The sequence below is a fragment of the Heteronotia binoei genome, chromosome 13 (genome assembly GCF_032191835.1).
Source record: "Heteronotia binoei isolate CCM8104 ecotype False Entrance Well chromosome 13, APGP_CSIRO_Hbin_v1, whole genome shotgun sequence".
Taxonomy (NCBI): domain Eukaryota; kingdom Metazoa; phylum Chordata; class Lepidosauria; order Squamata; family Gekkonidae; genus Heteronotia; species Heteronotia binoei.
This window is the reverse complement of record NC_083235.1, coordinates 29,243,374-29,263,908: the sequence shown is the minus strand read 5'-3', so window position 1 is coordinate 29,263,908 and position 20,535 is coordinate 29,243,374.

Genomic DNA, 20,535 nt, shown 5'->3' with positions numbered 1-20,535 from the left:
ACTTAATATGCAAAGGAGTTCCTACTACAAAAAAAAGCCCTGCAATCCACTTGTCATTTGTCTTCTTCCCAGAGTCCACCAGTGTTTCTAGTTATTATTAGAAGCTTTCTATTAGGGTTACCTGCTCCTGGTCAGGAAATTCCTGGAGGTTTGGGGGCGGATCAGGGTACAGGGAGGAGGGAACCTCAGCTGGTCTAGTGCAATACAGTCCATCTGCCAAAGCAGCCATTTTCTCCAGGGGAACAGATCTCTGTTATAGGATTACCAACCTCCAAATGGAGGATGGAGATCTTCTAGAATTACAGCTGATCTCCAGACTACAGAGATTGCTTCTTTCTTTATTATTCATTTATTTAAAGCATTTATTCCACATCTCCTGGAGAAAATGACTGCTCTGGCAGGTAGACTGTATGACATTATATCCCTCCCCTTCCCAAGCTCCTCACCCAAATCTCCAGGTTTGTCCAAACTCCGTAGCCTAGAAATCAGAATTCCAGGACATCTCCAGGTCTCACCTGGAGTTTGACAGTCCTAATCATGGTTATTGCAAGGTCTGTCCTTAAACTGCATTGCTTGGCTTTTCTGTGCTTTGAATTTGAATCTCTTGAAGAAGGGTCTGTGACCCCTACTATGAGTCTTGAGTCTCCAACTCTGAAATCCCATTTCCCTTGCTTTGGGGACCTGGACAGGTACACCTGAATACACTGCAGAAGATACAGATCAAAGTGTTGTGTTGTGCTGATACTCCTAGGCTCATCCTAACGTATCAGATAGGCTGGATTCACGTACAGATTGACATAGGTATTTTAAAGCAAAAAACAAAAATTATTTGACAAGGCAATTCAGGTTTGGAACCTGTCCAACTCATTAAAATAAAGGATATTTGCATATATATTTATTCAGAGAGGAGTAAACACTTATATTGGACTTTAAAGCTTAAGCTCAGGATCAGAGACAGGGTGAGAAGAAAGCCGCATGGAGGGCCGGTAACAAAGTGTGGCGTAGTGGTCATTAGTGGAACTAGGATCTAGGGAACGCAGGTTCCGATCCCCACTCTACTTTGGAAGCTTGCTGGGTGACCTTGGGCCAGTCATACACTCTCAGCCTCACCTACTTCACAGGGTTGTTGTGAGGGTAAAACAGAGGAGTGGAGAATGATCAAAGCTGCCACTTTCTGCATTGAGCTACAGCTCTGCCATGAGATAAACAGTCTTGGTAAATACTAAGTTATTTTCTCCCCTTCAAATAAATCCCTTAAAGGGGTTTTGGAGGAGGAGGAGGAACTCTTAAAGCACTGAATTCTGGGTTCTGCATCACATTCTACCTTTTTACCTTTTGTGTGAGACTTGTTGGTTGTTATCAGCCCTGATGCTTCTAACTGTTGGAAATATGTATCTGTTTTGTATGTCCTTTGCAATGTTCTAAAGTTCCAGTCATTATAGCATTAACACTGTGCCTGATTCCCTATTGTCTACATGACCTGGGAAGAAGATACTGACTGCTGTCAATCAAGATCTAGAAATGGGGAAAACCTGTTTTGTGTGTTTGGTTAGTTAGTCAGGTGACTTCCTTTGTTCAGGCAGAGAGTTCAAGAAGAAGGAGGTAGTCTTCTATTAAGCACATGATCTTCTACTGTAAGCATGTAGTTCTATAGTGTTTGTTATTTTCACCTCCCAGTACCCTTTCCCTGTAGTAATAAATATGTTTTTGCTTTTTCATGTTAAATGCCTCTCAATGATTATTTGATCCAGTGATCCATCGCACCGTTTGAGATAAAGAAATAGAATTTCAAACAGAATTCCCTAACACTAACAACCACTCAGTCACTTATCTTTGCTGCTTTGCTCCTTTATACTTTGTGTTAAAGGGGGTTGTCACCTGTGGTCATGAATGTATTTGGCAACCAAAATGAGCCTCATAGGCAAACATGAACAATCTGTAGAACTCAAAAAACTTTACTTAAAAAACTTAAAACTTTTTTTTAAAAAGCAGAGGAAGGAAAACTGGCACCGCTGGACTAAGAATTTAGTTCAAAGTGTACAATGTTCAATATGTTACAATGGAATATATTCACCAAGGGAAAGTATCAAAATCTCTGTTTGTACTTTTGAGTCTTTTAAACCTGTCAGTAAAAGGCGGTGGGGGGGGGGGGGCTTTCCAGAGCTGTTTTGGCCTTTGAGGGAGGATTCATTGGAGTGAGGCCTAGCAGCAACCACTGGGAGTCTTGATACCACACAACTGGTATTCTCATTCAGAACGGGCAGCTTGCTACTGTTTAACAGCAACCATCTCACAAAAGCCAGTGTGGTGTAGTGGTTAGAGCTTCAGCCTGGGTTCTTCAAGACCCAGATTCTAATCCCCACTCTGCCATGGACACTCACTGGGTGATTTTTGCCATTAGGATACTTTTAGCCTTATCTGACAAGAGTTGTTGAAATGGAGAGAATGGTCTGCACTGCTTTGGGTCCCCACTGTGGAGAAAGTTAGGATGAAAATGAAGTAAATAAATAATAAATACAGCTAGAGATGAGAAGCAGATAAAAGGTATGTTGGTGGATGAGAAGAAAGTAAGAAAAGCAGAGGATGTACTGGCCATGACCTGAAAAATCTGATTTTCCCTCTTTATTTTCTAACATCTGACCTGATAAAGGACTCTGGTGAACTTGAACATTTGCATATTGTTACAGATTACTGGGTTGGTCCTTTAAAAAGATATTGGGTTATGTTTTTATCACCAGAGTCATCTAGTCCAACCTCCTGCACAATGCAGGAAATTCACAAATACCTCCCCCTAAGTTCACAGAATCATCATTGCTGTCAGATGGCCATGTAGCCTCTATTTAAAAACCTCCAAAGAAGGAGAGCCCATCACCTCCCAAAGAAGCCTGTTCCACTGAGGAACAGCTCTCACTGTCAGAAAGTTCTTCCTAATGTTTAGTTAAAAACTCTTCTGATTTAATTTCAGCCGCTGATTCTTCTCCAACCTTCTGGGGCCATAGAAAACAACTCCGCACCACCCTCTAGATCAGTGGTTCCCAACCTTTTTGGCACCAGGGATCAATTTTGTGGAAGACAATTTTTTCACAGACTGGCAGGGGGGATGATTTTGGGATGATACAATTGTGCACTTTATTTCTATTGGTTTGGTGTGGTAGTTAAGTGTGCGGACTCTTATCTAGGAGAACCAGGTTTGATTCCCCACTCCTCCACTTGTAGCTGCAGGAATGGCTTTGGGTCAGCCATAACTCTCGCAGAGCTGTCCTTGAAAGGGCAGCTTCTGTCAGAACTCTCTCAGCCCCATCCACCTTACAGGGTGTCTGCTGTGGAAGAAGAAGGTAAAGGAGATTGTGAGCCACTCTGAGACTGAAATTCGGATGAGAGAGCAGGATATAAATCCAATGTTGTCGTCTTATTATTATTACTACATTGTAGTATGTAATGAAATAATTATACAACTCATGGCCCGGTTGCTAACATGCCACAGACCGGTACCGGTCCACGGCCCGAGGGTTGGGGACCACTGTTCTAGATGACTTGAAGATGGCGATCATATCACCTCTCAATCATCTCTCCAGGCTAAACATATCCAGCTCCTTCAGCCTTTTGTCATAGGATTTGGTCTCCAGACCCTTCACCATATCTGCCCCTAGTGTGGAGCCTAGATTTGGAGGTGGAGCCTGTAGAGGGTGGAGTTTGGGAAGGGGAGTGAGCTCAGCAGGGTCCACCCTCCGAAGCCAACGTTTTTCTCCAGGGGAACTGATTTTCTGTGATCTATAAATCAGTTATAATTCCAGGAGAACTGAAGCCCCCATTTGGAGGTTGACAGACCTTGACTGAAGACCTTCCTGTATTTTTCTGATCCTGCTCAGGAATTTAAGAGCTGTTGGTCTCTAGTAGCTGTTGGGAAAATATGTTAGTTTGGGAGTTCTCAGAGGTCGGTTGGTTTGTTTTTCAGACAATCTAGATCCTTTGTACCTCAGACAGACCTCCCTTGGTGGTGGGCCTGTTTCAGCATGACTCTGCCTTGTGAGCCTCCTGCCAAGACTGGGCACCCAGACTGGAGAGTAGCTATACTTCAGCCATGATAGGCTCTCTCACAAGACAAACTGCTGTCTTTCTTCTAGGCCTTCAGAAAAGGTGCCTTCATTGACATATTACAGTATGCAAAAATATTTCAGTTTTGACTGGTTGAAAGCCAGACAGTTAATCAATTTCTTTAAAAAATCTTTAATTGGTTGGCTGTCCTTCAATCAAACACTTAAGCCTCAATAAAGCTAAAGTTAGCCATGACTATGTCTCATTGAAGACAACTGGGCTTAAGATAGTCATAACTAATGTGTCCTATTGATTTCCATCAGATTTCAAGTAGGATCACAAATGAATCACAAATTGTCCAGTGGGACAAAGCATCATAACACTAGGGCTAAACGTGATGTTACAAAGGAATAAGAAATCAATGGCCCATCTAGTCCCATATCCTGTTTCCCACAGTAGCCAACCAGTTGCCTTGAACTGAACACAGAGGCCAAGCCCTTCCCCACATGTTGCCTTGCAGCACAAGTATTCCAGGGTTTACTTCCTCTGGACGAGCAACTTTGCTTCAGTCACTGTGGCTAGGAGCCATGGATAGATCTATCCTCCATCAATCTATCCATCTCCTTTCTAAAACCATCTATGGCAGGAGTGTCAAACATGTGGGTTGGGGGCTGAATCAGGCCCAAAGAGGAATCCTATCAGGCCCCCGAGCAACTGGCTGTCGACTGCATCCTTCTCCCTCCCTCTTACTTCCTTGTGTATCACAGCTTGCTTTGCCAGGCTTGCTCAATCACACAGGAGCTACAGAGCAAAGCCTCTATTTTCTCCATTGCCTGAGGCTTAGGGTTGCCAATCCCCAGGTGGGGGCAGGGGATCCCCCGGTTTAGAGGCCCTCCCCCCGCTTCAGGGTTGTCAGAAAGCGAGGGGGGGAGGGGAGGGAAATGTCTGCTGGGAACTCTATTATTCCCTATGGAGATTTATTCCCATAGAAAATCATGGAGAATTGGTATCTGGGGCTCGCGGGGGGGCTGTTTTTTAGGGCGGAGGCACCAAATTTTCAGTATAGTATCTAGTGCTTCTCCCCAAAATACCCCCAAGTTTCAAAACGATTGGACCAGGGGGTCCAATTCTATGAGCCCCAAAAGAAGGTGCCCCTATCCATTATTTCCTATGGAAGGAAGGCATTGAAAAGGTGTGCCGTCCCTTTCAATGTGATGGCCAGAACTCCCTTTGGAGTTCAATTATGCTTGTCACAGCCTTGCTTTTAGCTCCACCCCAATGTCTCCTGGCTCCACCCCCAAAGTCTCCTGGCTCCACCCCCAAAGTCCCCAGGTATTTCCTGAATTGGACTTGGCAACCCTACTGAGGCTCCTCCCTTTGGGAAGAAGGTGGGGAAGGGATAGCTTGCTTTGCCAGGTTCTCTCAGTTGTACAGCAGAGCTATTGAGCCAAGCCTCTTTTCCTTCTCTTGGCTGAGGCTCCTCCCCTTCCTGATCCCCTGGGGAAGGAAGGAAAGAGCCAGAGCATCTTTTGCCCAGTTCCCTGGATCCCATGGGAGAAATACAAAGAAAGCACCTTTACCACCAACAAATGCTAATGTTTTAAGCATGTTTTATTTTAAGCTTAAAAACAAAAACAAAAAAACTTTAACTGTGTTTGTGTGTCCTTTATAAAGTTTATATCTGTGCTACCTAATCTTAAATATGTACACACATGGCCCAGCCCACACATTTGCCCCCACTCAAAAACCCTAGCCTGGCCCAACAAAGTCTTATTTACATCAGATCCGGCCCTCATAACAAATGATTTCACTACGCCTGATCTATGACATTATGAATGACCCACACACTCACCTCTACAACATGGGGGGGTATCTTTTTTAAAAACAAAAATGGAGCATGCAGGAATGGGGAGCTAAGCCTTGTCTCCTCCTCGGTCTTACTTATCTGTGGTTGTAGAAAGTGCCATTAAATCTCAGCCAACTTATGACAACCTTGTAGGGCAAGAGTCCCCAATGGGATGCCACTCTCAACACCTTTCCTGGTTCCGGCCAAGTGTTTTTAGAAAATGGGTGGGTCCAGATGAGGCTTCTGTCAGAGCTTCTGATAGGCCACGAGAGATCTGATTGGCTGTGTGCTGATTTTTTAAAAAAAGTTGCTATAACAACAGCTGCCACCACAGCACAAGGATCTTCACTGCATTACAGTCTGTGCATCTGCAAGAAAATAATTTTAAACATTATGTTCATTTTAAAAGGTGTCCTGTTGAACAAAGCTTCTATCTGATATACTGAAGAGTGATGCGTAACCTCACTCCCTAACATTTTGTGGTAGACACTGCCTCCTGTGGCAGCCATTTTGTAGTTGACTCCACCTCCAGAGGCAGCCATATTGTGCTTGAGTCCGCCACCATTTGCCAGAATTTCAAAAGCCCTCGCAGACTTGAAAACCAATCCGTAGGTTTTCAAGGCAAGAGAGGAACAGAGGTGGCTTGCCATTGCCTGCCTATGCTTAGCAACCCTGAATGTATTGATCGTCTCCCATCCAAGTACTTACCACCAGGGCTGACTTTGCTTAGTTTCCAAGATCTAAAGAGGTCAGGCTAGTCTGAGCCATAAAGGTCAGGGCATAATTTCTCTGTATTGTTGCTTTTCTCCCATTTTTTACCAGCATTTCTTAATGACAGAATCAGAAACAAAAAGGAAAATATTGAAACCACCAGAACACCGCAAGGTAAGGATGCGGGAAATGCTTAGCAACTCTCATCTGCCTGCTCCATTTTTTTTTTGTCAAAAAACAGCAAACAAACTCCCCCAATCCCATCTTTTATGCACTGACAGGAGTACTAGGGCTGCCAGTCATCTGTCCATGGCAGGTAATCTCCCTCTCCCACCCATTCTAAGGTAATTGAGCAGTGGGGGGAAATGGGAAGTGTTACATCATGAATGCAGCAATATCATTGACGTGGCAATGTCTAGGGCAGGGGTGGCCAAACTGTGGCTTGGGAGCCACATGTGGCTCCTGAAGTCCCTACCACCTCATCGGCCAGCTTGGGGAAGGCATTTGTCTCTTTAAATAATTTTTCCAAGGCAACTGGCAGCTTGGAGAATGCATTTCAAGTAGCTTTCTTTCCACCTCTCTCTCCCTCCCCCCACCTACCTACCTGCGTTCCTTTCCTACCTACCTACTTACCTGCCTTTCCTTCCCTTCCTTCCTGTCTTGCAGCTCTCAAACATCTGATGTTCATGTCTTGCGACTCTCAAACATCTCCTGGATAAAAGGGCCACTTTGGAAGGCAGACTCTATGGCACTATAACCCACTGGGTTCCCTCCTCTCCCCCAAACCCCAGCCTCCTCAGGCTCCACCCCTAGCATCTCCAGGTATTTCCCAATCAGTAGCTGGCAACCCTAGCAATATCACTTCCAGTTGCTGCAGCTGCAAATCTCCAGGAATTTTCCCCCAATCTCTATATATTTACCATAGAGACTGGGGAAATTCCTAGAGCCTCACTGATGCAGTGATGTCACTTCCAGGTAATCAGTGCTCCCCTCTCACATACTTTGCCCTCCCCAAAAGCTCTCAGGAATTGCCAGCACAGGGCTGGGAACCCTAAGATGTACACATGTATATGAATTCACACCAACACCCACATGTCTAGTCTTGGGGTTTTAGTCACAATTTCTGTTGGGACTGGAGGTTTTGTTTCCCATCTTAGGGCCAGCATTTCATAAAGCCATTCCATTTCACAAAACACTATTGGCTTCATTGGTTTACACAAAATGGCCATAACCCTAGCCAAAGTTAAGTACTTGGATATTCCAGTGATTTCAAAACAAGTAGAAGCTTAATTTTTCCACAGAAATCAGTGACATTTAAAAAAGCAGAAACCTACCTTAGCGCCAAAGGTTTCCTCTGGGAAATGGATCTCATTTTTTTCTTCATAACATCCCTTTCCATGTCCCAAACCCAAAATAACCAATGTCATTTTCCACTCAGGAGCAAAACACATCCAAGTGCACCCTAAACATTTTTCACCAACGCCATCCAGAGGGCCAATTTTCTTTTTTAAGGTACAGGCTCCAGTAACCCAAGCCACAATTCATTTTAGCCAAATATCAAAATTTAAACAAGTTTAGTCATTCAGACCAGAGCTGCTTGACCTAACTGTCAACTGTGAAAATTTGTTTCTTTTTTTTAATTGATCCAGTGTTTAAGATTAAAATTTCATCATAAACAATACCAACATTCACCCTGGAAAAGAGTCTCTGTTTTGAAGCATCCATGTTTTGTTTTGTTTTGTTGGCATTTTGGTTTGTTGTAAGCAAGAGTTATTTTATTTTTAAAGATACAAGGTCCGGTTGGGAAAGCGAGCACGAGGACTGCTCTCCCATTTGCACAGCTGTATCCTGCATGCAGGCGTGTATCAAGGTTGGCGCACCGTACCCGAGCTGGCAATTTCACTCTAGGGACAATGGCGTGATGGATGGCTCCTTGCCTGCCCCATCTGTCTGCTTCCTTCATACAGCTGTGAGCCAGGGAGCCTCCTCTCCAACTGCAACAGCCTCTCCAGGAAACAGGGACCGGAGGTCTGGATAGAATGAAGCTGGAGCAAAGAAGACACAGGCTTTAGAAAGCCAGCACTTCACCTTATGAGAGGGAAGTGGGGAAGAGGCCCTTCTAGCTGGTCTAGCATCCATGCTTTACAGCCCCTAACACCCTCTTGCAGGATCACCTGATTTGGGTTCCCCCTACCCTAGCAGAGCTGCTGTGTCTTTCACAGCCTCCCGACCAATGAGAATTCAGGGATTTTCTTGTCACTGCAGCACAAGGAAAGACTTTGCCCATTGGATTTCTGCCTGCCCCACAGCTGATAAAGATAGTGCCCACTGGCCCTGACCTGGGTAGCTCAGGAAAGCCTGATCTTGTCAGATCTCAGAAGCTAAGCAGGGCTGACTCTGGCAAGTATTTGGGTGGGAGACCTCCTTGAAATACCAGGAGGTGGGAGCACGCTTTCTTCAGCCACCTCTCTGAATATCCTCCAGGTCCCCCAGCAGGGGCAAGTCACCAGAGGTCACCTTGAGTTCCGGATGCACACACACTCTCACACACACATGCAGATATAAATACAAGAATACAAAAAAAAAAAGATAGCAATGACTGCAGTTGGTGTGACACAAATGTAAAATAGTAGTTGCCTGATTAAAGGAATCAAACAGTGCGATCCTAAGCAACATTACACCCTTCTAGGGCTATCAAATGCAGGAGAGTTAGAATGGTACAACTCTATTATGGATTAGGATTGAGCAGGGCCGGCACATGGGAATAGGTGAGGTAGGTGGCCACCTAGCGTGCCACCTTGCAGCAGGGGAGGGTGCCCCTTCTCCATCCCCATTCGTGCTGTCCCTGATCCTCCGCATCATTCTTTCTTGGTTCTGATCACTCAGAACCAAGAAAGAATGGTGCGCCCCCAGCCCAGCCCTCTCTGGGTTTGGCGGAAGTTGGGCGGGGGGGAGGGGCGTGCTGAGAGTTCTTTCTCAGCTCCGATTACTCAGAGCCAAGAAAGATGTGACCCCTGCCCAGCTCCCTCCAAACCCAAAGAGGGCTGGGCAGGGGAGCGTGCCGAGCATTCTTTCTTGGCTTTGAGCAATCGGAGCCAAGAAGGAACACTTGAGAAAAACACACCAGGGTGATGATGTCACTTCCAGGTGATGTCATCATGCTGCGCACACGTGAATGGAGCCCACGGAGAGGGGCAGCAGATGGAGACAATGCTGGTTGCTCTGGTGGATGACCTTCAGCGGCATCTGGACCGAGGCGGTTCGGCGGTACTGATGTTGTTAGACCTATCGGCAGCGTTCAATACGGTTGACCAGGAGCTGGCAACCCTATGTCCTTCCCAGCAGCAGTAGCAGACGCTATTACACAGGTCCAGGGGTTTAGACGGGGTGTTGATGAGTCAGTCAGGACACCTTCCTAACTGTCTGCAGTCTCTGTTAACTGATTTTTACTTCAGAACAGAGAGCTGCACAGCTGAGCAATCAGAGGCGGGTGTGTGTGTGCGTGCATGTGTGCAAGCAGGTAGCAGCCTTTCAGGCATACAACAAAGCTTTAACTTTGGGAAAAACATTTTACCCGTTATCACCCACTTAGGGGTCAACTTTCTAAAAATCCCTTCTTAATGGGCAATGATATCATGGAAGGAATGCATTCCCTGAATTTTGGATTTCTAAGTTCAGCGGCTTGGGCTGGGCATTGATGATGTCAGGACACTTGTTTTTAAATATATAGGGCTTTTAAAAAAATTGTGTGTGCCTGGAAGCAGCGCCAGCTCTAGGGCACGTGACTCCCCAGGCAGGCTCCCTGTCCGCTGCCCCCTACCACTGCTGCCCTCCTGTTGCAGCTGCTGCCCTCTCTCCCTAACACTGCGCTCCATTGCCAACCATTACCAGTGTGTGCTGTGCCGAGGCTGGGCCCTACTGGCTTCAATGAAGGTGGCGTGCCATCTAATCCTGTATGTTCTTGAATTACTTTTCCATACCTGCCCCTTCAGATGCCTTCAGGAAGCAGGGAACAGCCTATCCCTGTCTCCAGTACTCAGAAGCATACTGCTTCAATCCATGGAGGCTCCATTTAGCTGTCATGGCTAATCATTGCAGACTGACCAGTCCCCCATGAATCTGCAGAATCCTCCCCCTCCACAAAGCGAATTGCCATCATTCGCCAGCTCTTGTGGTGCTGAATGTTAATGATGTGCTGCATGAACAAGTACTTCCTTTTGTCAGGAGGGACAGGAAATGGCTTGATGAATGGAGGGTGGGAAGCGTGAGATGGTAGAGGGGAACAGGGAGTGTGGGGCGAGCTTACGGCCTATGAATTGGTGTGGAACACAGGGGGTTGGCCAGAAAGACGGAGGGCTTTAAGTGTAAGAGCCGAAATGCATCTTCAGTGTTACTACTTATGTCTGCAGTGGTTAGTTGATGAAGCAGTTAATCAAAGGAAAACATTAGGACGGACTACATGCATTTTCCATGATGGGGCTTTTTAAAAAATAAAACCAAAGCATCACCTTAGAAGAGGCATTCCCTCCTGTATGAAAGAAAAGTGAAGAATTCCTTTTTTGAGAGGATGGTTGCTGCGACAGATGCGTGCATCTTCTGAAAAACAATGGATGCTTTTTCTATAGAACTTTCTACTCGTCTGCAAATATGTCCTGATTTAATTGAACTGGGCTATTCAAACTCATAGCATTAATTGACTATGTATAATCTTGTTGTTTTATTTAGATATTTATGCTCTACTTTTATCCCCAGTGGGCACCCAAAGCCGCTTACAACATCAGTCTCCCCTCTTCCATTTTATCCTCACAACAACCACAATCCTGGGAGGTAGGTTAGGCTGAGAGTGCCTGACTGTCCCAAGGTCATCTAGCAAGCTTCACTGGCAGAGCAGGGATTCGAACCTGGGACTCCCAGATCTTTGTCTGATGCTCTGACCACTACAGCACAATGACTCTCAATCCCAGCCCTGGCACTAGGGTTTTCATTTTCATTTCATTTCATTTTATTCGATTTATATCCCGCCCTCCCCACCGAGGCGACTCAGGGTGGCTCACAACATAAAATTCCTGGATATTTGAGGGGTGGAGCATGGAGAGGGTGGGGCTTGAGGAGAGGTGGGACCTCAGACAGGTACAGTGCTGTAGACTCCACCCTCCAAACCAGCTACTTCCTCCTGAGAACCATTATTGCCACTCTCTTGGTGAGGGCTGGAGATAACTCAGAATTACAACTACTCTCCAGATGGCAGAGATCAGCTTACCTGGAGAAAATGACTGCTTTGCAGGCTGGACTCCATGTCATTACACCCTGCTGAGGTTGCTTCCCTCCTGCTTTGGTTCACACTGTGAATTCAGATCACTCACAGACTTTAAGCTTAACCTACCTCACAGGGTTGTTGTGCAAAAGGGGAAGTCAGCTCTAAACCAGAATAGGCATTTCTATAACAGTTAGTGTAGCAATTGAGTTTCTAAATCTTCCAAAACCAAAACACTCTTCCTACCTAAAAAAAATAATAATTAAAAGTAGTTAAATGCTGTAGCAAAGCACGAGTTTCAGGCTAGTATAAAATAAAACAAAATAAAAATATTTCTCAGTACCCTGATAAAACCGTAGGACTTTTCACAAATTAAGTTGCTGCATGTATGTACATGCCAACTTTTGTGTGCGTGCTCATGAACACGCTTTCATTCTTACTTACTTACTTACTTTATTCGATTTATATCCCGCCCTACCCCACCGAGGTGGGCTCAGGGCGGCTTACAACAATAAAAGCTAACAGAGGTCGATTTAAATACGATTAAAATTATACAATAAAATACATAAAAACCTAAAAATACATAAAACTCACATCGATATACACTATGCTACTATTCCTTAAATCAGTCCTTCAAATTTCCAATATTCAGTAATCTGATGTTTAAGATTTAATATTCAGGCATTCTGCTCACAGTTAATTATATGCCAACCGGAAGAGGGTTGTTTTACAGGCCCTGCAGAACTGTTCAAGGTTCCGCAGGGCCCTCACCTCCTCCGGGAGCTGATTTTGTACCTGAGAACAAACACAGTGGGGGGGGGGGGAAATCTCAGTTCCAGATCATGTGTACTGATATGTGTGCATTCATTCTATGCATGTATGGTGAAGCAACATGTATACACATGTGCAGTCTGCAATATAAAGTGAACACCATGAATCAGGGATTCCTTGTGCAAGGCCACCATAATTACAGTACCCACGACTCTTTGTTCTCACACTGGATCCTGTATAAAGGCAATTGACTATCTGGAGCTTAGATGTGCCTTGAAGTAGGAACCAGACTGCCCGCTAGCTTTGCATAAGGCCTTTGTGCCCTACTCTGGATGACAGAAAGCAATGACTGGGTTGGGTTTCAAGGAAAAGCAAGACAACCTGACTTCTATGCAGAGAGAGCCGTGGCTGAGTTATTCTGCTAAATGCCCTCTGGCGTACTCCATTTAGGAAGTAATGCTTCATGCCTCCCTCACACACTTCATTAATTTCTTGCAGAAACACTTTATCCCTGGGAACAGCAAGACGGACTCATGGAATTCACTCTCTTTGCACTCTCCAGTAGGTTGCCAGGGTCAAACTACAGTGACATCAGGGGTCTGTGATTGGATCTCATAATGTTTAATTTAGTTGTTAAAAAGTCAAGGGAGAGCACTCTGGATCAGGTTTGTTGTTGGAAGTGGGGTGAAAGGGTTAACTTCCTGCCACACAGTTTCCTTGGTTGCCTGAATCCTAGGGTTTCCAGGTCCCCACAGCCATCAATGGTGTGGGGGGGGGGGGGGAGGTTGCCAGCTTCAGGTTGGGAAACTACTAGCAATTTGGGAGTGTAGCCTGGGGAGGACATGGACCTCAGTGGGGTACAATGCCATAGAGACCACCCACCCCCCAAAGCATTTTCTCCAGGGACATTGATCTCTGCAGGGCTTTTTTTTTTGTAGCAGGAACTCCTTTGCATATTAGACCACACACCTCTGATGTAGCCTATCCTCCAAGAGCTTACAGGGCTCTTATTACAGGACCTATTGTAAGCTTCAGGAAGACTGGCTACATCAGGGGTGTGTGGCTAATATGCAAAGGAGTTCCTGCTACAAAAAAAGCCCTGGATCTCTGTAGTCTGAAGATGAGATGTAATTCTGGGGGATCCCCAGGTCCCACCTGGAGCCTAGTATCCCTACTTGAGCTGCTTTAAAGAGGGATGAGGGGACACCACATTCCTCAAAGCACAAAGCCAGGCTGCCAAGGAAGCCCAGCATTGTTATCACTTTGCAGTAAAAAAATAATCAGAGTACGCTCTTCCAATAAAGACATTTCAGCCTTCCAAAAGCACTGAATGGTACCTGTTTTATAACCTAGTAACAGGAGGGAATTCCCTGGATCGATCTGCAAGGAAAGCAGATCACCTCCAAGTTCTCTTCTGGCATTACAAAATAAATCGTTTAGGAATAGTTCCTTGATTGCTCCTAGAGGAAGCAGATCTCTGAAAAATCCTGGCTTCTGGGAAGACTTGTGGGGAGAGGAGAGAAAACACAAGACTGCCCTTCATACAAAGATCACATCCTCCTAAATCTCCAGCTGCCTCCAGGCGCTCCGTAAAGAGGCAAATGTCCTTTCATAAACTTCTGCTCATAAAATATTTCCTCCTTCCGTATGCCGCAATGTCACCCTTGCATGGTAACTTCCAACTCCCTCCCCCCACCAGAGGTGAATATATTTTTAAAAATTTCTTTCCAATATTTATAAACTACTTTTCTGACAACCTTCCAAAGCAGCAAGAAAGCAAGCAGGTAAAATATAGCAGAGAGGAAAAGATTTAAAGCCATACAATCATGAAAAGCTTAATATACAGCATAAAACATAACCAGCAGATTGGCAGCGCCCAAATATCGTGCAAGATAAATATTTTTTTCCCACTGTATATAGTAACAGTAAAATGGGATGCACATCAAAAGTAACAGGCACTTGTTCTCTTAACCGATGTGTGTCCCTGACTGCCCTGCACTGTGTTTGGCCTCACCAATGCCCCTTCACACCCACAAATTATGGATCTGCAATCAGACCTTTCTTTTATCTTCTCCCAGGGTTGCCCCCTCAGGGTTTGGGAGATTCCTGGAAATGTGGGGATGGAGCCAAGGGAGGTACTTCAGCAGGATAAAATGCCATATATTCTGCCCTCCATAGCAGCCATTTCCTCCAGGGAAACTGTTCTGCATGGTCTGGGAGATCACCAAGCCCCACCTAGAAGTTGGCAACCCTAGTTCACTCCTAATCTTGATCCATTTGGGGCTGCTACACATATTTAAGGTTAGACCCAGCAGAAATTTTCTGCTGACAGGAGGGGCGATATCCACTGATCCTAATTTCCTGTGGCAAGACCAATTACTCGCCCTTCATTCAGTTCCTGGGGGGCAGTTCCTGTCACTCCCTCACCAGCATTTTAGAGAGTATTTGAGGCTGCAGAGGGAGGAGTGAGGCAGAGACATTTTCTGGCAGAAATTTCTTCCCTCTGTCTCTGTGGAGATTTTGTATGGGATCCAACCAGTGCAAGGATGGAAGGAGGGAGGGAGGGGGGGAGAGAGATGGTGATAGTCATATATAAAACTGTGCTGATTTCCACCAAAACCCCTCAGTACTTGAGAGACCCTCCTCAAAAAAAGGTGCCAGTCCTCACCACCCCTTTAAAAGGGAAAAAAAAAAAGCCCTGGATCCAGCCCTCTGTTTAACGGTGTGCACCACAGGCATTTGGGTTTTTAAAGCTTCAAATTTAAAGCAGAAATAAAGCACGAGTTTGGAAATAAACATATAAACTCCGGAATTTAGCATTAGCTCCAGATCCCTGTTGCGTGGGTAACCAAGCTGCAAATGTCGGTTTGTTACCATATAACATGGACGGTGGTTTCATATTATACAGTGGTATGCATATTATGTTGCATATTATGTTGTGAGAACTATCAATGGCTTGTCCGCATTCTGTTACTGGTACAGATGTTGCCCATTTACAGCAGTTTTTGGAATTATTCATGGGTTGAAAAGGCTAATGCCTCTGATCAGCATATGCATATGGCCACACTAGCATTGGTGAGATTCAATTTCACTGCAATATGGCTATGGATATGTATTAGGCTTGAAGAGAGGATATCATCTAACTAGGCTAAAAGGCAACTGCTGCATTTGTCCTTCTTTCTCCTTCCTGGTAGATCAGAGCAGTGGAGGGGGGTGAGGGGGCTCCAGCTTCAAAGGGGAGACGGGAAAAGAGACTGGCAATCAGAGGCACCTGGCAGGCACACGGCGCAGGTAGCAGCAACTCCATCAATCACACCTTCAGCTGACAGATGCTGGAAAGGGAGAGATCAGACGCTGCCTCCCAGCCAATCGGAGAATGGCTTGGAGCTGATAGGCTGCTGGCAAAGTGGTACCCAGTGGGATGCTGCACAGATGACCTGCAGATGACCTTGTTCCAGTCTCCAGCTTCCTCCTGCCTACTCAGCTGCATGGCATCCCTCCCAACAGCCTCAGCAGCAGCTCTTGCCTTAAATGCACAGCAGAATCCCGTCCTTAATAATTTGCCAGTTTTCTCTGAATGGACCTTTCCCTCCTTCTGATGGACTGTAGAAGAGGATGGCTAATCGCTACATGCTGCCAAGCTGGAGAAAACGGCTGTCCAGGACAATTCCTGAAAACCAAGCAATGCACAAATGTTAAGGAGTCTGTTGCTAACACAAGAGGAAGAGGGAGGTTGCTCTAATTTTTTCAGCATTTGCTTACCATAATTTGAATTTACACGATTCCTGAGCATGGGGCATCATGATCTCTAGGTTTTCTTTCCTCTCTCCCAACAAACTCAGAGAAAGTCTTCTATGTTTAGCACATGCACGCACACACAATCTGAATTAACCACTTTCTGGGTATGGTTGCTAATTCATAATTTCTGTACATCTGAGTGCAGCACTTCTAGGCACAATCCTTGACTTTGATTTGATGGTGTGAAGGGAAAGAGAAAAAACTCAACACTCTCTTGAAAATGCTAATTGTTTTGGAACCCCACTCCTCCTCTTCATTTTGGACCATATCCAGTTTAGCACCACATCCCTTCCCCATCTGTTGGCTTGCCCCTTCCTCAAAACATAGGTGTGACATAAGGCATGCAGCTTTGAGCTTGTCAAGCATGTTTTCCTCACCCTTGAGCAGTTACAAGCTCTCCTACCACATTTTGAATGAAAACACAGGTCTCCCTCACAAAGTGGAAGACAGAGCTCCTATTCGGTCATGAATCACAGTGTACAATCAGCTCAGATTCAATGTACAACCAGCTCAGACTTTCAACAAGACAAGTTGAGTAGTTGATAAGGATCATTTGGGACAGAAGAAACGGTACATGTCATTGTACAATCTCTTTTACCAGCCTTTTAGAAAGCCCTTGGAGTCAGGTTTTTAAGGAGGTGATCAAAACAGCAGCAAGGGAGCTATATAATTATTTCCCCTTCTTGGTAAAATCCTTCTCCTCCAGTTGTTCTTGGTCCACCTACAAATACATGCCAGGCTATTCAAAGAATGTTCACTGCCTGTCACAAATACTGCAAAATGTGGGTTTTCATCACAATATTCTGAAACAGAGGGTATGAAACTGAACTCCTTTGGTGCAAAAGCCAGAAAAGCCTTTCATAGCAGCATCCATTATAACTTAAGACAACATTTCAAACATTTAAAAGGATTCATGTACATTATTTTCATAATCCTTAGAGCAGCACTTTAAGATATTCCCATATTGTAGATGAAGGATGGTGGAATGGGGCAAGACAGAATATTTATTTATTCACTTCATTTATAGCCCAGCTTTTCCCTAATGAGGACCTCTCTCTGTTTTATCCTCACAACAACCCTGTGAAGTAAGATTGTCAACTGGCCAGGAGAAAATGCCCAGTCCACCAATAAAGAGGTTTTATCTTTGGTGATGGGTAGGTGAAGCATTCCATTTACTTGGAGATAAATCCCATCACCTGGTATTTGCTGCAGATCAAACTGATATTAAAGGGACAGCTAGGGGGAACAGTTTAAAACTTGGCAACCCAACTGTTAAGATAGGTTAGGGTGAGAGTGTGTGACTGGTCCAAGGTCACCCACTAAGTATCCATGGCAGAGAAAGGATTGGAATCTCAGTCACCCAGAGCCTAATCAAGCCCTCTAACCACTACATTATACTGTCTCTCAGCTTTTTAAAAGACCAACTAGTGAGCAGACAGACAGATTTGAACCAGGACCTGATTCTCTTTTAGCTATAACATTCCACAAAATCTCACAAAAACGGATTATCATAGGCAGAAAACATACACACAAATCAATGAAATAAAAAAAAATCCCAATCTTCCCAGTTCTTCTTCTAATTGGACATAAAATTCCAATTCTGATCTGCTCTCAGATATTTTCAAAGGCAATAGCGCCGCACCCCAGAAGTGGCAGCTACAGTGAAATGGATATAGAAACATCTGTCAGGAAAAGATATAATTTACGAGGAGGCAACTTGTTCCCTATTTAGCTTCCTCTTCCCCAAAGGGCATCGCATTTGCAAAGTGCTCAACACCTGTGAAAGGATCATTCAGCATTTGTTAACAAGAAAAATATCTGACAATAATCATCTGAGTATTCTTGGATGAGTAGCTAGATTTTTATAGGCGGTGTTATTTTGTCTGCACTGTTACATTTACCTTTATTTATATTTTTATTTGCCTATATTTATGGTGAACGAGGTTTTTATTAACTCCCCTCCATCCAAATATTGAAATAAAAGCAATGGAAATAGGGGGAGGGGTATAAATTGCAATGCTTCTCTTCTTCCTCTTCCCTCCAGATGGAAATTCATCAATATGTATCATGGTGATGATAGTCAAGGCTGCATAGACTCCATAGGTTTTTTTTTTTTAAGTGCAATTTATATCCCAAGAAAAACTGCTGTGACCTGAATAAAAAATGCAAAATGTAATATAGAAACTGCCTTGCTAAATCAGACCAAATGTCCATCTATTCCAGCATCGTGTTTCTACTAGTGGCAATAGATATCTCTGGAAAACAAGCAAGAGGAGCCTGAAGGCTATGGGTGTCCTCTTCTGGTTTCTTCCAGCAACTGCTACTCAGAGGTACACTGCCTCTGAACATAGAGGTTTTATGCAGACGTTATTAATCTATCTTCCATGGATTTGTCCAAGTCACTTATTGACCAGAATAGCCCAGTCTAGAAGCTAAGCAAGGTCAGCCCTGGTTAGTATTTGGATGGGAGACCACCAAGGAAGTGAGCTGCCATAAGTCAGTTGTGACTTAACATATAAATGATACATATATTTGCTTATTTTAAATTATTAATTCTGTTCATCTTGGGGAGCAGCAAGAGTTTACAAATTCCACTCACACACCACTGCTGGAAAAAGCTAGGTACCAAAGCATAAGTTCAGATCAGGACATACTTCTCAAAACGTAGTGATGTGATTATAAGAATAGCACACACACATTTCAGCAGTTCTGTAGTATTATTATTAGTTTTATACTTGTTTTAATTGGATTTTCTTCATACATTGTGTACATCTCCTCTTTAAGTGACACTGGCAGCAGTTTCTTCATATTGGAGGAAGTGAGGAAAACCCTGCTAGCTGGCTAGCAGCAGCCATGAAAGATCTGGCTGGGTTTACTTCTCCTCTGCTACAGCCAGGTATTGAAGGCCAGAGCATGCTCAGAACCATGAGGCCTTGAACATGAGCTGAAGGGCAGACACTCAAGGGGTTATAGCAGGAGTTGGCAGGATGAGCATCCACCAGGGTGGTAAACTTTGACTTCTGGGTCGCCATACCAAAATTGTTGTGAATAAGGGGTGGTGGTGCCACTGGGTGCATGAGGGGTCACTTCTGGAGAAAACTTGTAAGTGAAGTCATGCCTCTCTAGGCATTGCCAGAAACTCTGTGGTAAAACTAGAGAAATTTTGCCTACTCTGACATAGGGTTGTCAGGCCTGGGCTGGGAAATACCTGGAGATTTCAGGGGTGGAGCCTGGAGAGGATAGGGATTGGAACAGCAGGAGATCTCCAGGTGCCACCTGCTGGCTACCCTAGAGTGACATAATTTCTAGGTTTTTCCTAAAAGCCAGTTCATACTGGTGCTCAATGACAATTTTTTTTTTTACCTTATTTTTCTCCTGCTGTCTGAGGGATGGGTGGCAAACAGGATCTGGGAGCATGGAATCCCCCACCCCAGAGGGAGACAGGCAAGCCTGAGTAGCAGAGTGAAAGCACAAGTCAGAAAGAGAGAGTGATGCTCTGTATTCAAAAGCTCCCCCCACTGCAAATTCCTGTTCATTTCTCATTTTATTGTAAGCCGCCTTGGATTCCCATTTGGGAGAAAAACAGGATACAAATAAATAAATATTCTTCAACAAAAACAATGAACAAATTGAACAAGATCTAAATCTGATGCACATGAACCAAAAGCACACCCACTTCCCACGTGAATCTTCCCATCATTCCAGATTCAGCTGGGAAGCTGCCTCAGGATAGAGGCAGCGCTGCTGCTCCGATAACATATAATTCATTCCCGATGTCAGATAAAGTCATGGAAACAATGGCTAGGAGTGATTGTGCATGAAGAAAGCGATTGTCTTTATCTTTTGCAAATTATGCTAAGTAGGTCTAAAGTGAACTAAAATATGCACATTTGCTGGGATCAGTCAGGGCATAACAGATTTCCAGCATGATCTCTGATGCTGAAGCAGCCAGAGGCATGCACATTTCCCTTAAGGCATCAGCCTGATCAACTGTAGTGATAACAGAAGAAAAGCACTTTTTTCTTCCTCCTCTTTGAACTTCAGGATTGCCACAGCCCGAGTGCCAAACTCAGGAGATGGAGAGAGATAGCCCCGCCCTCCCAAGCTTTTTCCCTCCCGG